We start from the raw sequence: 13617 nt of genomic DNA, 5'->3' as shown, positions 1-13617 counted from the left end.
GAGCATCGGATGGCTATTGGCAGAGGAATAACTCAGTCCCAGCTGCCCTTCAGGAGGGTTGTCCTAGGACAGAGGAGGGTGCATTAGAATGGGAGAGAACACAGCCAGGACACCAGCAGGGGCTGCTGCAACCTCCCTTAGCTGGGTAGAGTTAAGGGTCTGACCAGGCTAGTAGCAATGAGAATGGAAAGGAAAGAACAGCCATGTGTAATTATTCATCCCAAAGAAATAAATTTCTTTCATTCCTCCCCACCAAATAGAACCATTTGATGGTGTTAAATCAGTTTTGATTGTTGAGGGGCTGGGAGATGTTTAACACGCTGTTAAATGACTGTTGCAAAGAATGGTGTTCATTTTGCAAATATTGACCCCATCCCAATGCTGGCTGATCTGAAAGCTCCAGGCTGCACCCCATTCCTCTTCTCTTCTCTTCTCTTTTCTTTCTTTCCTCTTGGACCTAAGAACTCCCTGTCACTTACGTCAGGAAGAGGAACGGTCCGGGAGTGTTTTTCCCGTTCTTTGATAGCAGATAACTCATCAACCGTGAGTTATGTCGGCTTGCATCTTTGTGAATTTATCACAATATCTCAAGTCCCTGATGCTTTATTAAGACAAAAAGCAGGGAGGGGTAAAGGAAACACAGGTTTAAAAGCTATCACTCTTGCTGCCAATTTGACCTGAGGATGTCTGACCTTGAAGGTACTGGTTTGTGACAAGTGTCATTAGGCAACTCTAGATTTTCCAAAGGAGGTTAGAATGGGAACAAGGGAGATGGCTTGAGTGACTTTGTTGTTAGAGAGAAATTCCATTGAGCATGAAGAGCAGGCTCCAAAACTATGGTGACATATGATAGACAGCACAGGGTCTTGACGGGTGGATAAAATGTGGCAGCAGACCACACCTGGGAGTCCAGGCAGACTGTCTGCTCCAGAGCCTCCAGTTGCTGGGCTGAGTTTAAAAATAGGATTCTAGTTATTGGACTGGAAAAAGTAAGGCAGAGCCTTCATTCTAGAGAAAATTCGCTTTCCCAAGAGAGGGTTCAGGAGGAGTGAACAAGACACCGGCCAGCAGCTGAGGTTTAAGGTCAGAGGTACAATCGGAGTGCTGGTGAGTGTTCAGCACATTGGTCTCTTGAGTTTCTTGTGTCTGAGGTTGGGCATAGACAGGGGTACTGAGGCAGGGCTGGCCCTGCAGGGGGGAGATCAAGGGCTCCAATGGGGAGGAAGAAACTGGAAGTTGGGCAGGGCCAGGGTCACCCAGGTGGGGGATTCTGATAATACTGTAGGAAAGCCAGATGTCAATCTCAAACTGAAGCAAGGATCAGAACCACCTGGAAGGCTTGTTAAAACGCATCACAGCGCCCCACCCCCAGAGTTTTTGGTTCAATAGGGCTGGACTGGGGTCCAAGAATTCGCATTTCTAACACATGCCCAGATGATGCTCATAACTGCTGGTTCTGGGCCCACTCTTTTGAGTACAGTGTTTCTCCCTATTTACTGTATATTTGAATCACCTGAGGAGTTTTTAAAAGTATGGATGCCCGTGACTTACCTTCAGAGATTCTGATTTAATTGTTCTGTGGTTTCCAGGTGATTCTAGACTTTAAAACCACTGCTTTAGACTCTAATAGACTCTGATGACACTTTTTTTTTTCCTTTGGAAGATTAACCCTGAGCTAACATCTGCCGCCAATCCTCCTCTTTTTGCTGAGGAAGACCGGCCCTGAGCTAACATCCATGCCCATCTTCCTCTACTTTATATGTGGGACGTCTGCTACAGCGTGGCTTACCAAGTAGTGCCATGTCTGCACCCAGGATCCAAACCAGCAAACTCTGGGCCGCCGAAGCGGAACATGCACACTAAACCGCTGCGCCACTGGGCCAGCCCATGATGACACTTTTTTAAACAAAATTTATTCTAAAAGTTGCATCTAGTAAAATGCATTCTTTTTAGTATTCAGTTCAATGAGTTTTGACAAATGCATAGAGTCATGTAACCATCATCATAATCAAGATATGGTCCTATCACCCCCAAATTGCCTCACGCTATCCCTTTGACGCAGCTCCTCTTCCACCCTTAACCCTTGGCAACCACTGATCTGTTCTTTGACCCTACACTTTTGCCTTTTCCAAGATGTCTAATCTAAATGGAATCACACAGTATGTTGCCTTTTGAGTCTGGTTTCTTTCACTAGCGTAACGCATTTAAGATTCATCAATAGTCTGCCACTTTTTCTTGTTGAGTAGTATTCTACTATATGGTTGTACCACAGTTTGTTTGAATACACCAGGTAGAGGATATTTGGGTTGTTTATAGTTTTCAGCAATTATGAACAAAGCTTCTATAAACATTCATGCACAGATTGTTAAAAAAATTTTTTAAAAACTTAATTGTTTGTTATCTGTGTTTCTTACCAGCAGTAAACTTTATGAAAGCAGAGAGGTCTTTCTCATTCACCACCATGTCACTTTCCTATTTATGAAATAAAGTACACACACAAATGTTTGTTGAATGAATAAATATAGAAATCTTCTTCCCTCCAAATCCATACAATGTATTGTAGTACATTGTATGGATATACTATAATTTTGCCCCATTGGTGAATGTTTAAGTCTTTTCATGCTGGCCGTAAAAATATATTTGCACACACAGATCTTTGTGTGACCATAAGGAATCATTTCTCTGGGATGGATACCTAGGAATGGAATTTCTGAGTCACATAGTAAGTATATGTTTAATTTTATAGGTAGCTGCCAAACTGTTTTCCAATATGGCTGTACCACTTTTGCATTCCTGCTGGAAATGTATGAGGATTCCAGTGGCTCCATATCCTTGCTAGTACTTTGTGTTGCCAGATTATGGGGGAGGGAGCACTCTAGTAGGTGTGTAGTATCTCATTGTATCACTCTAATGAATGATGATGTGGAGCACATTTTCATGTGCTTATTTGCTATCAAAGTATCTTCTTTGATCTGTTTCTCCTATTAATTCTATCAGTTTTTGCCTCATGTATTTTGATGCTCTGTTGTTAGATTCACATACATTTGGGACTGTTATGTCTTCTTAGAGAATTGACCCTCTTATCATTTTGTCATCTTTCTCTTTTTCCTTGGTCAATATCTTTGTTCTGAAGTCTGCTTTTTCTGATATTAATATAACCTGTCCAGCTTTTTAAAAATTAATATTTGCACAGTATATATTTTCCCATCGTTTTAACTTTAACCCATCTATATAGTAACATGTAATCCTTTTTTTTTGCTCCGGAAGATTAGCCCTGAGCTAACATCTGTGCCAGTCTTCCTCTATTTTATATGTGGGTCGCTGCCACAGCATGGCTGATAAGTGGTGTAGTCTGTGCCCAGGATCCGAACTGGTGAACCCGGGCTGCCAAAGTGGAGCACACCAAACTTAACCACTATGTCATGGGGCTGACCCCTATATAATAACATTTAAATAAGTGTTTTGTATATAGCATATAGTTGGGTCTTTAAAAAATATCCAATCTGACAATCTTTATCATTTAATTGGCATATTTAAGCCATTTATATTTTATAGGGTTGGTTTAATGTTTACCATTTTCTTATTTATTTTCTGTTTGTCTCCTTTATTTTTTGTCCCCATTACACTCCCACTTTAATGTTATAGTTGTCGTATGTGTCATATCTACATACATTGAAAACTACCAGACAATGTTATAATACTTGCAGTCAACAGTCATAATTATTTTAATGAATTTAACAGGAAAAAATAGGCTATTATATTAACCCAGATATTGACCATTTCTGTTGCTTTTCCTTTATTTGTGTAGTTCCAAGATTTCTCTGATATCAGTTCTCTTCAGCCTTTCATGTTTCTGATGACAGTTCTTTTCTTTCAACACTTTAAAGATGTTGTCCACTGTTTTCTGGCCTCCACTGTTTCTGGGGAGAAATCATTAGTCATTTGTTTCCTAAATGCAGCCTGTTGATTTTCCTCTGGCTGCTTCCAAGGCACTTTCCTTGTTTTTATTTTTTTTCAGCAGTTTGATTATTTTATGTTGGGAATTTTTTCTTTGAGATTATCAAGTTTGGGGTTCATCTGAGCTTCTTGGATTGGTAAATTTATGTCTTTTCCCAAATTTGGAAAATTGTCAGCTGTTATTTATTCAAATTTTTTTTTATTTTTAAGAATGGCATCTGAGCTAACATCTGTTGCGAATCTTCTTTTTTTTTTTCTTCTTCTCCCCAAAGGCCCCCCAGTATGCAATTGTATATTCCTTCTAGTTGTGCTATATGGGACACCACCTCAGCGTGGCCTGATGAGCAGTGCCATGTCCATGCCCAGGATCCGAACAGGCAAAATCCAGGGCCACCGAAGCGGAGTGTGTGAAGTTAACCACTCGGCCATGGTGCTGGCCCCTCAAAGTTTTTTTGTGCGTCAATCTTTTTCTTCTTTTCTTCTGGGACCCCACTATAGTGAATACTAGACTTTTTGATATTGTCCTACAAGTTATTGAGACTTTGTTCATTTTTTTCAAACTTGTTTTCGCTTTGTTCTTCAGACTGGATAATTTCTATTGATCTGTCTATAAGTTAGTAACTCTTTCCTTTGTCATCTCCAGTCTGCTATTAAGCTCATCCAGTGAATTTTTTACTTCGCATATTGTGTTTTTCAGATCTAAAATTTCCATTTGGTTCTTTTTAACGAAAATTTCTATTTCTCTGCTGAGAATGTCTATCTTTTTGTTTGTTTTTGTTTTTTTCTATTTTATTTTTTATTGAGGTTATGATAGTTTACAAACTTGTGAAATTTCAGTTGTACATTATTTGTCAGTCATATTATAGATGCACCACTTCACCCTTTGTGCACACCCCCACACCCCCTTCCTCTAGTGACCGATAATCTGTTCTCTTTGTCCACGTGTTTGTTTATCTTCCACATGAATGGAGTCATATAGAGATTGTCTTTCTCTATCGGCTTATTTTGCTTAATAATTCCCTTAAGGTCCATCCATGTTGTTGTGAATGGGACAATTTTATCTTTTTTTTATGACTGAGCAGTATTCCATTGTATGTATACACCATATCTTCTTTATCCAATCATCAGTCTGTGGGCACTTAGGTTGCTTCCAAGTCTTGGCTATTGTGAATAATGATGCAATGAACATAGGGGTGGATGAGTCTCTTTGAATTGCTGATTTCAAGTTCTTTGGATAGATACCCAGTAGTGGGATGGATGGGTCATATGGTATTTCTATTTTTAATTTTTTGAGAAATCTCCATACTGTTTTCCATAGTGGCTGCACCAGTTTGCATTCCCACCAGCAGAGTATGAGGGTTCCTTTTTCTCCACAACCTCTCCAACATTTGTCACTTTTTGTTTTGGTTATTTTAGTCATTCTAACAGGTATAAAGTGATATCTTAGTGTAGTTTTGATTTGCATTTCCCTGATGATCAGTGATGATGAGCATCTTCTCATGTGTTTATTGGCCGTCCATCTGTCTTCTTTGAAGAAATGTCTGTTCATATCTCCTGCCCATTTTTTGATTGGATTGTTTGATTTTTTTGTTGTTGAGTTGTGTGAGTTCTTTACATATTATGGAGATTAAGCCTTTGTCAGATATATGATTTGCAAATATTTTTTCCCAGTTGGTGGGTTGTATTTTTGTTTCAATCTTGTTTTCCCTTGCTTTGGAGAAACTTTTTAGTCTGATGAAGTCCCATTCGTTTATTCTTTCTATTGTTTCCCTTGTCTGAGAAGACATGGTGTCCAAAAAGATCCTTTTAAGACTGATGTCAAATAGTGTTCTGCCTGTATTTTCTTCCAGAAGTCTTGTGGTTTCAGGTCTTACTTTTAAGTCTTTGATCCATTTTGAGTTTATTTTGGTGAATGGTGAGAAAGAATGGTCTATTTTCATTCTTTTACATGTGGCTGTCCAGTTTTCCCACCACCATTTGTTGAAGAGACTTTATTTTCTCCATTGTATGTTCTCAGCTCCTTTGTTGAAGATTAGCTGTCCGTAGATTGGTGGTTTTGTTTCTGGGCTTTCAGTTCTGCTCATTGACCTGTGTGCCTATTTTTGTTCCACTACCATGCTGTTTTGATTACTATGGCTTTGTAGTACATTTTGAAGTCAGGGATTGTGATGCCTCCAGCTTTGTTCTTTTTTCTCAGGATTGCTCTAGCAATTTGGGATCTTTTCTTGCCCCATATGAATTTTAGGATTCTTGGGTTCTATTTCTTCGAAGAATGTCATTGGGATTCTGATTGGGATTGTATTGAATCTGTAGATTTCTTTGGGTAGTATGGACATTTTAACTATGTTTATTCTTCCAATTCATGTGCATGCAGTTTCTTTCCATTGCTTTATGTCATCATCAATTTCTTTCAGGAAAGTCTTGTAGTTTTCATTGTATAGATCTTTCACCTCCTTGGTTAAATTTATTCCAAGATATTTTATTATTTTTGTTGCGATTGTGAATGGGATTGTGTTCTTGAGTTCTCTTTCTGTTAGTTTGTTATTAGAGTATAGAAATGCTACTGATTTATGTAAGTTGATTTTGTACCCTGCAGCTTTGCTGTAATTGTTGATTACTTCTCGTAGCTTTCTGATGGGTTTTTTAGGGTTTTCTATATATGAGATCATGTCATCTGCAAACCGCAAGAGTTTCACGTCTTCATTGCCTGTTTGGATTCCTTTTTTTCTTTTTCCTTCCTAATTGCTCTGGCCAAAACCTCCAGTAGTGTGTTGAATGAGAGTGGTTAGAGTGGGCACCCTTGTTTTGTTCCTGTTCTCTGAAGGATGGCTTTCAGTTTTTCCTCATTGAGTATGATGTTAGCTGTGGGTTTGTCATATATGGCCTTTATTATGTTGAGGTTTTCCTTCTATACCCATTTTATTGAGAGTTTTTATCATAAATGGATGTGAGAATGTCTATCTTTTTATTTATTTCAATAGTATTTCCCTTTATAGTATGGTTATGGAGCATGTTTATAGTAGCTGTTTTAAAGTCATTATCTGATAATTCCAACACCTGAGTCATCTTGGGCCTGACGTCTGTTGATTGCCTTTTCCCTTGAGAATTGGTCAGGTTTTCCTGTTTTTATTATATTGAGCAATTTTGGATTGTATCCTGGATATACTGAATGTTATGCTGCATGCCTCTGAGTCCTGTTGGAGTCCTCTGGAGAATGCTGATAGCTTCTGTTTGTTTCAGCAGGCAGTCAACCCCATTAGGTTCAGACTGGGTGTTCTGGCCCACGTTCTGTGGGCAGTGAATCCAGCATCAGTTCAGTTTTCACCACTTTTGCAATGCTGTTTGGGTCTTCTCTGCATACGCACCACTTAGGGATTAGTCTGGGGCTTGGCCAGACCTCAAAGTCTTTGATATGCTTCTTTGAGTCTGTTCCATACACACGAAACTCAGACTTGTATTGATTCAAACCTAGCATTAGGGGAATTCATTTCTCCAAATTCCTGTTCTCTGTGATTGTCCCCACACTCTTCAGGTCCCAGGACCTCCTCTTCGCTATTCTACTGGCCAGAAAGATGAATTTCTCTCAGAGATAACCCATCCCCCCCATCATCTCATGCAGTTCTGTACAACTGGGCTGCCCTCAGGTACAAAGTAGTGAGACAAAAAGACAGAAAAATAACAGAGATTCCCTCCACTCTCTTTGGACCACAGGAATTCCTTTTCCTCTGGCCAGAGAGATAGCTTTTCTCTTGGGGTTTTAGGTGTCTTTGCTGTATGGCTCAGAAACTGGGGCTGGCCTTAGTTCACACCTGAAAGAGAAAAAGAAAGAAAGAAAGAAAGAAAGAAAGGAAGGAAGGAAGGAAGGAAGAAAGAAAGTGCTTATTTCTTCTACACTCTCAGGCTCACAGGGGTCTTTTTTCCTAGTCCTCTGCCTGGAAAATGGAGATTTCTCCTGGAGTTTTGCTATTGATGCTTGCTTCATAGTTCCACAACTTGACTGGAATTGGTGGACAATTGGACAATGAACAATATCAATTTTGACTATTCTGTCAAAGCTGGAAGATGAAGAAGGAAAAAAACTCTCCCAGCAAACTCATTGCTGTACTGAATGTTCTTCAAGTTTTGACTTTTCTCTCTGACCTGTTTACTTTTTTGGATTCTTCGGGTAGTTGCCGTCTGTGTTTTATGCAGATTTTTACATTATAAGTAGTGGGAGAGATGACTGTGATGCGTTCACTCCATCCTGACTGGCAATGGAAGTCACCACACTTTTTTGATCCAGTGACCTACTCAGTCTAGTTTTTTTCTGCCTTAACCCAAGTAGAAAGGGGTTTCGCCTTCAAAGATGGTGGCTATTTATTTTTTCCCAGCTTTATTGATATTCTATTGATATACAACATTACGTAAGTTTAAGGTGTACAGTGTGATAATTTGATACACTTATATTTTGTGAAATGATTACCACGGTAGTGTTAGTTAACACCTCCATCACCTCACATAATTACCATTTCTTTTTTGTGGTGAGAATATTTAATATTTACTCTCTTAGCAACTTTCAAGTATTTAATACAGTGCTGTTAACTGTAATCACCACGCTGTACGTTGGATTCTCAGAACTTATTCATCTTATGAGAGGAAGTTTCTTCCCTTTGCCTGACTTCCCTCCTTTCCCCTACCCTCCTCCAGTCCCTGGCAACCACCATTCTACTCTCTGTGTCTATGAGTTTTTTAGATTCCACATATAAATTATATGATATGTATTTATCTTTCTCTGTCTGATTTATTTCACTTAGCACAGTACCTTCAAGTTTCATGCTTGTTGTCACGAATGGCAGAATTTCCTTCTTTATCATGGCTAAATAGTATTCCATTGTATATATACCACATCTCCTTTATCCCTTTATCTATAGATAAACACTTACTTTGTTTCCATATCTTGGCTATTGTGAATAATGCTGCAATTAACATGGGAGTGCAGATATCTCTTTGAGATCCTGATTTCACTTCCTTTGGATATATACCCAGAAGTGGAATTGCTGGGTGATGTGGTAATTCTCTCTCTCTCTCTTTTTTTCCCCATTTTAAATTCTATTTTTTTTTATTGAGTCCATAATAGTTTACATCATTATGAAACTTCAGTTGTACATCATTTCTTGTCTGTCACCACATAAGTGCTCCCCTTCAGCCCCTGTGTCCACCCCCCACCTTCCTTCCCCTGGTAACCACTGAAGTGTTTTTTTTGTCCCTGTGTTTGTTTATATTCCACATATGTGTGAAATCATATGGTGTTTGTCTTTCTTAGTCTGCCTTATTTCACTCAGCATAACACCCTCCAGCTCCATCCTTGTTGTTGCAAATGGGATGATTCTGCCTTTTTTCATGGCTGAGTAGTATTCCATTGTATATATATATATATATATATATATATATATATATATATATATATATAGTACCATATCTTCTTTATCCAATCATCAGTCGATGGACAGGGATTATTTCCATGTCTTGACTATTGTGAATAGTCCTGCAATGAACATAAGGGTACATATGTCACTTTGGATTGTTGATTTCAAGTTGTTTGGGTAGATACCCAGTAGTGGGATAGCTGAGTCATATGGTATTTCTATTTTCAGTTTTTTGAGGAATCTCCATAGTGTTTTCCATAGTGGCTGCACCAGTTTGCATCCCCTCCAGCAGTGTATGAGGGCTCCCTTTTCTCTGCACCCTCTCCAACATTTGTTACTTCTAGTCTTAGTGGTTAAAGCCATTTCAACAGGTGTATGGTGGTATCTTAGTGTAGTTTTGATTTGCATTTCCCTGATGATTAGTGATGTTGAATATCTTTTCATGTGTTTATTGGCCATCTGTATATCTTCTTTGGGAAAATGTCTGTTCATCTCATCTGCCCATTTTTTGATCAGGCTCTTGTTTTTTGTTGTTCAGTTGTGTAAGTTCCTTATATATTATGGAGATTAACCCCCTGTTGGATATATGATTTGCAAATATTTTCTCCCAATTGGTGGGCTGTTTTTCTGTTTTAATCCTAGTTTCTTTTGCCTTGCAGAAGCTCTTTAGTCTGATGAAGTCCCACTTGTTTATTTTTTCTTTTGTTTCCCTTGTCTGAGAAGACGTGGTATTTGAAAAGATCCTTTTTAGTTCAATGTCAAAGAGTGTACTACCTATATTATCTTCCAGGATTTTTATGGTTTCAGGACTTATCTTCAAGTCTTTGATCCATTTTGAGTTTATTTTTGTGTGTGGCATGAGATAATGGTCTACTTTCTTTCTTTTGTATGTGGCTGTCCAGTTTTCCCAACACCATTTATTGAAGAGACTATCTTTTCTCCATTGTATGCTCTTGGCACCTTTGTCGAAGATTAGCTGTCCATATATGTGCAGTTTTATTTCTGGGCTTTCAGTTCTGTTCCATTGATCTGTGTGCCTGTTTTTGTACCAGTACCATGCTGTTTTGATCACTATGGCTTTGTAGTACATTTTGAAGTCAGGGATTGTGATGCCTCCAGCTTTGTTCTTTTTTCTCAGGATTGCTTTAGCAATTTGGGATCTTTTCTTGCCCCATATGAATTTTAGGATTCTTTGTTCTATTTCTTTGAAGAATGTCATTGAGATTCTGTTTGAGGTTGCATTGAATCTGTAGATTTCTTTGGGTAGTATGGACATTTTAACTATGTTTATTCTTCCAATTCATGTGCATGTAATCTCTTTCCCTCTTTTTATGTCATCATCTATTTCTTTCAATAATGTCTTATAGTTTTCATTGTATAAGTCCTTCACCTCCTTGGTTAAATTTATTCCTAGACATTTTATTATTTTTGTTGCAATTGTAAATGGAGATGTATTCTTGAGTTCTCTTTCTGTAAGTTTGTTATTGGGGTACAGAAATGCAACTGATTTTTTAAAGTTGATTTTGCAACTTTGCTGTAGTTGCTGATTATTTCTAATAGTTCTCCAATGGATTCTTTAGGGTTTTCTATATATAAGATCATGTCATCCGCAAACAGTGAGAGTTTCACTTCTTCACTCCCTATTTGGATTCCTTTTATTGCCTTCTCTTGCCTAATTGCTCCTGCCAAAACCTCCAGTACCATGTTGAATGAGAGTGGTGATAGTGGGCATCCTTGTCTTGTTCCTGTTCTCAGGGGAATGGCCCTCAGTTTTTCACCATTAAGTACGATGTTGGCTGTGGGTTTGTCATATGTGGCCTTTATCTTGCTGAGGTAATTTCCTTTTATCCCCATTTTGTTGAAAGTTTTTTAAATCATGAATGGCTATTGGATCTTGTCAAATGCTTTCTCTGCGTCTATTGAGATGATCATGTGGTTTTTATTCCTCATTTTGTTAATGTGGTGTATCACATTGATCGATTTGCAGATGTTGGACCATCTCTGTGTCCCTGGTATAAATCTGATCATAATGATCATAATGTGTGATCTTTTTGATATATTGCTGTATTTGAGTTGGCAATATTTTGTTGAGGATTTTTGCATCTATGTTCATCAGCGATACTGGCCTGTAGTTTTCCTTTTTTTGTGTTTTCCTTGTCAGGCTTTGGTATCAGAGTGATGTTGGCCTCCTAGAATGTGTTAGGAAGCACTCCATCTTTCCTGATTTTTTGGTATAACTTGAGAAGAATAGGTATTAAATCCTCTCTGAAAGTTTGGTAGAATTCCCCAGGAAAGCTGTCTGGTCCTGGGCTTTTATTTTTTGGGATGCTTTTGATTATTGTCAATCTCTTTACTCATGATTGGTCTATTCAGACTATCTGTTTCTTCTTGATTCAGCTTTGAGAGGTTGTGTAAGAGTCTAAGAATTTATCCATTTCTTCTAGATTGTCTATTTTGTTGGCATATAGCTTTTCATGGTATTCTCTTATAATCCTTTGTATTTCTGGTATCTGTTATTTCTCCTCTTTCATTTCTAATTTTATTTATCTGAGCTTTGTCTCCTTTTTTCTTTGTAAATCTGGCTAGCGGTTTGTCAATTTTGTTTATCTTCTCAAAGAACCAGTTCTTTGTTTCATTGATCCTTTCTACTGCCTTTTTTGTTTTAATTGCATTTATTTCTGCTCTGATTTTTATTATTTCTCTCCTTCTGCTGACTTTGAGCTTTGTTCGTTCTTCTTTTTCTAATTCAGTTAGGTGTACTTTGAGATTGCTTATTTGGGATTTTTCTCGTTTGTTAAGGTGAGCCTGTACCACTTTTGCTGCATCCATATGAGGTGGTATGGTATGTTTTCATTTTCATTTGTCTTCAGATATTCTTTGATTTCTCCTTTAATTTTTTCAATGATCCATTGGTTGTTCAATAGCATGTTGTTTAGTTTCCACATCTTTGTCCCTTTCTCGGCTTTTTTTCTTATAATTAATTTCTAGCTTCACAGCATTGATCAGAAAATATGTTTGTTATTATTTCAATCCTCTTAAGTTTATTGAAGCTTGCCTTGTTTCCCAACACATGGTCTATCCTTGAGAACATTCCATGCACACCTGAGAAGAACGTGTATTCTGCTGTTTTTGGATGGAGGTTCTATGTATGTCTATTAAGTCCAACTGGTCTAGCTTTTCATTTAATTCCACTGTTTCCTTGTTGATTTTCTGTTTGGATGATCTATCCTTTGATGTGAATGGAGTGTTGAGGTCCCCTACTATTATTCTGTTGTTATTAACATCTCCTTTTAGATTTGTTAATAGTTGCCTTATGTACTTTGGTGCTCCTGTGTTGGGTGCATAGATATTTATAAGTGTTATGTCTTCTTGGTGAAGTGTCCCTTTGATCATTATATACTGTCCCTCTTTGTCTCTCTTTACCTGTCTTATCTTAAAGTCTACTTTGTCTGATATACGTATTATGACACCTACTTTCTTTTGTTTGCCATTAGCTTGGAGTATTTTCTTTCATCCATTCACTCTTAGCTTGTATTTATTGTTGGAGCTGAGATGTGTTTTCTGGAGGCAGCATATTATTGGGTCTTGTTCTTTAATCCATCTGGCCACTCTGTGTGTTTTTATTGGAGAATTAAATCCATTTACATTTAGAGTGATTATTGATATATGAGGGCTTAATGCTGCCATTTTATCATTCATTTTCTGGTTCTCCTGCATTTCCTTTGTTTCTCATCCCATGTGTTTCGGTCTACCAATTGAGTTATGTAGTTTTTCATGTTGTGTTTCTTTGTTTTCTCTTTTTTATTATTTGTGTCTCTGTTCTGCTTTTTTGTCTAGTGGTTACCATGAGGTTTGTATTCAAAATCTCATAGATAAGATAGTCCATTTTCTGATGGTCTCTTGTTTCCTTAGATTAAACTGATTCAGTCCCTTTACTCTTCCCCTCCAAGTTGTTTTTCTCACATTTTATTCCATCTCGTGTTGTGAGTTTGAGGTTAAAATGACAAGATTATCTTTGTTTTTGGTGTTTTCCTCACCTTTATCTTTAAAGCTATTCTTTAATATTTGCTAACCTGTTCTGATGTATAGCTACAATTTTCTGATTTTGTCTACCTATTTATCTCCTCACTCTCTGCTTTGTAACCCCTTTCTCCCTTTTAGTTTGCTCAGTTATGAGGGCCTTCTTGAGGATTTCTTTTAGTGGGTGTCTTGTGGCTACAAACTCCCTTAGCTTTTGTTTATCTGGGAAAGTTTT

Source organism: Equus przewalskii, chromosome 14, assembly GCF_037783145.1.
Source record: "Equus przewalskii isolate Varuska chromosome 14, EquPr2, whole genome shotgun sequence".
In the NCBI taxonomy this organism is placed as follows: domain Eukaryota; kingdom Metazoa; phylum Chordata; class Mammalia; order Perissodactyla; family Equidae; genus Equus; species Equus przewalskii.
Note: the sequence above shows the minus strand (reverse complement) of the source record.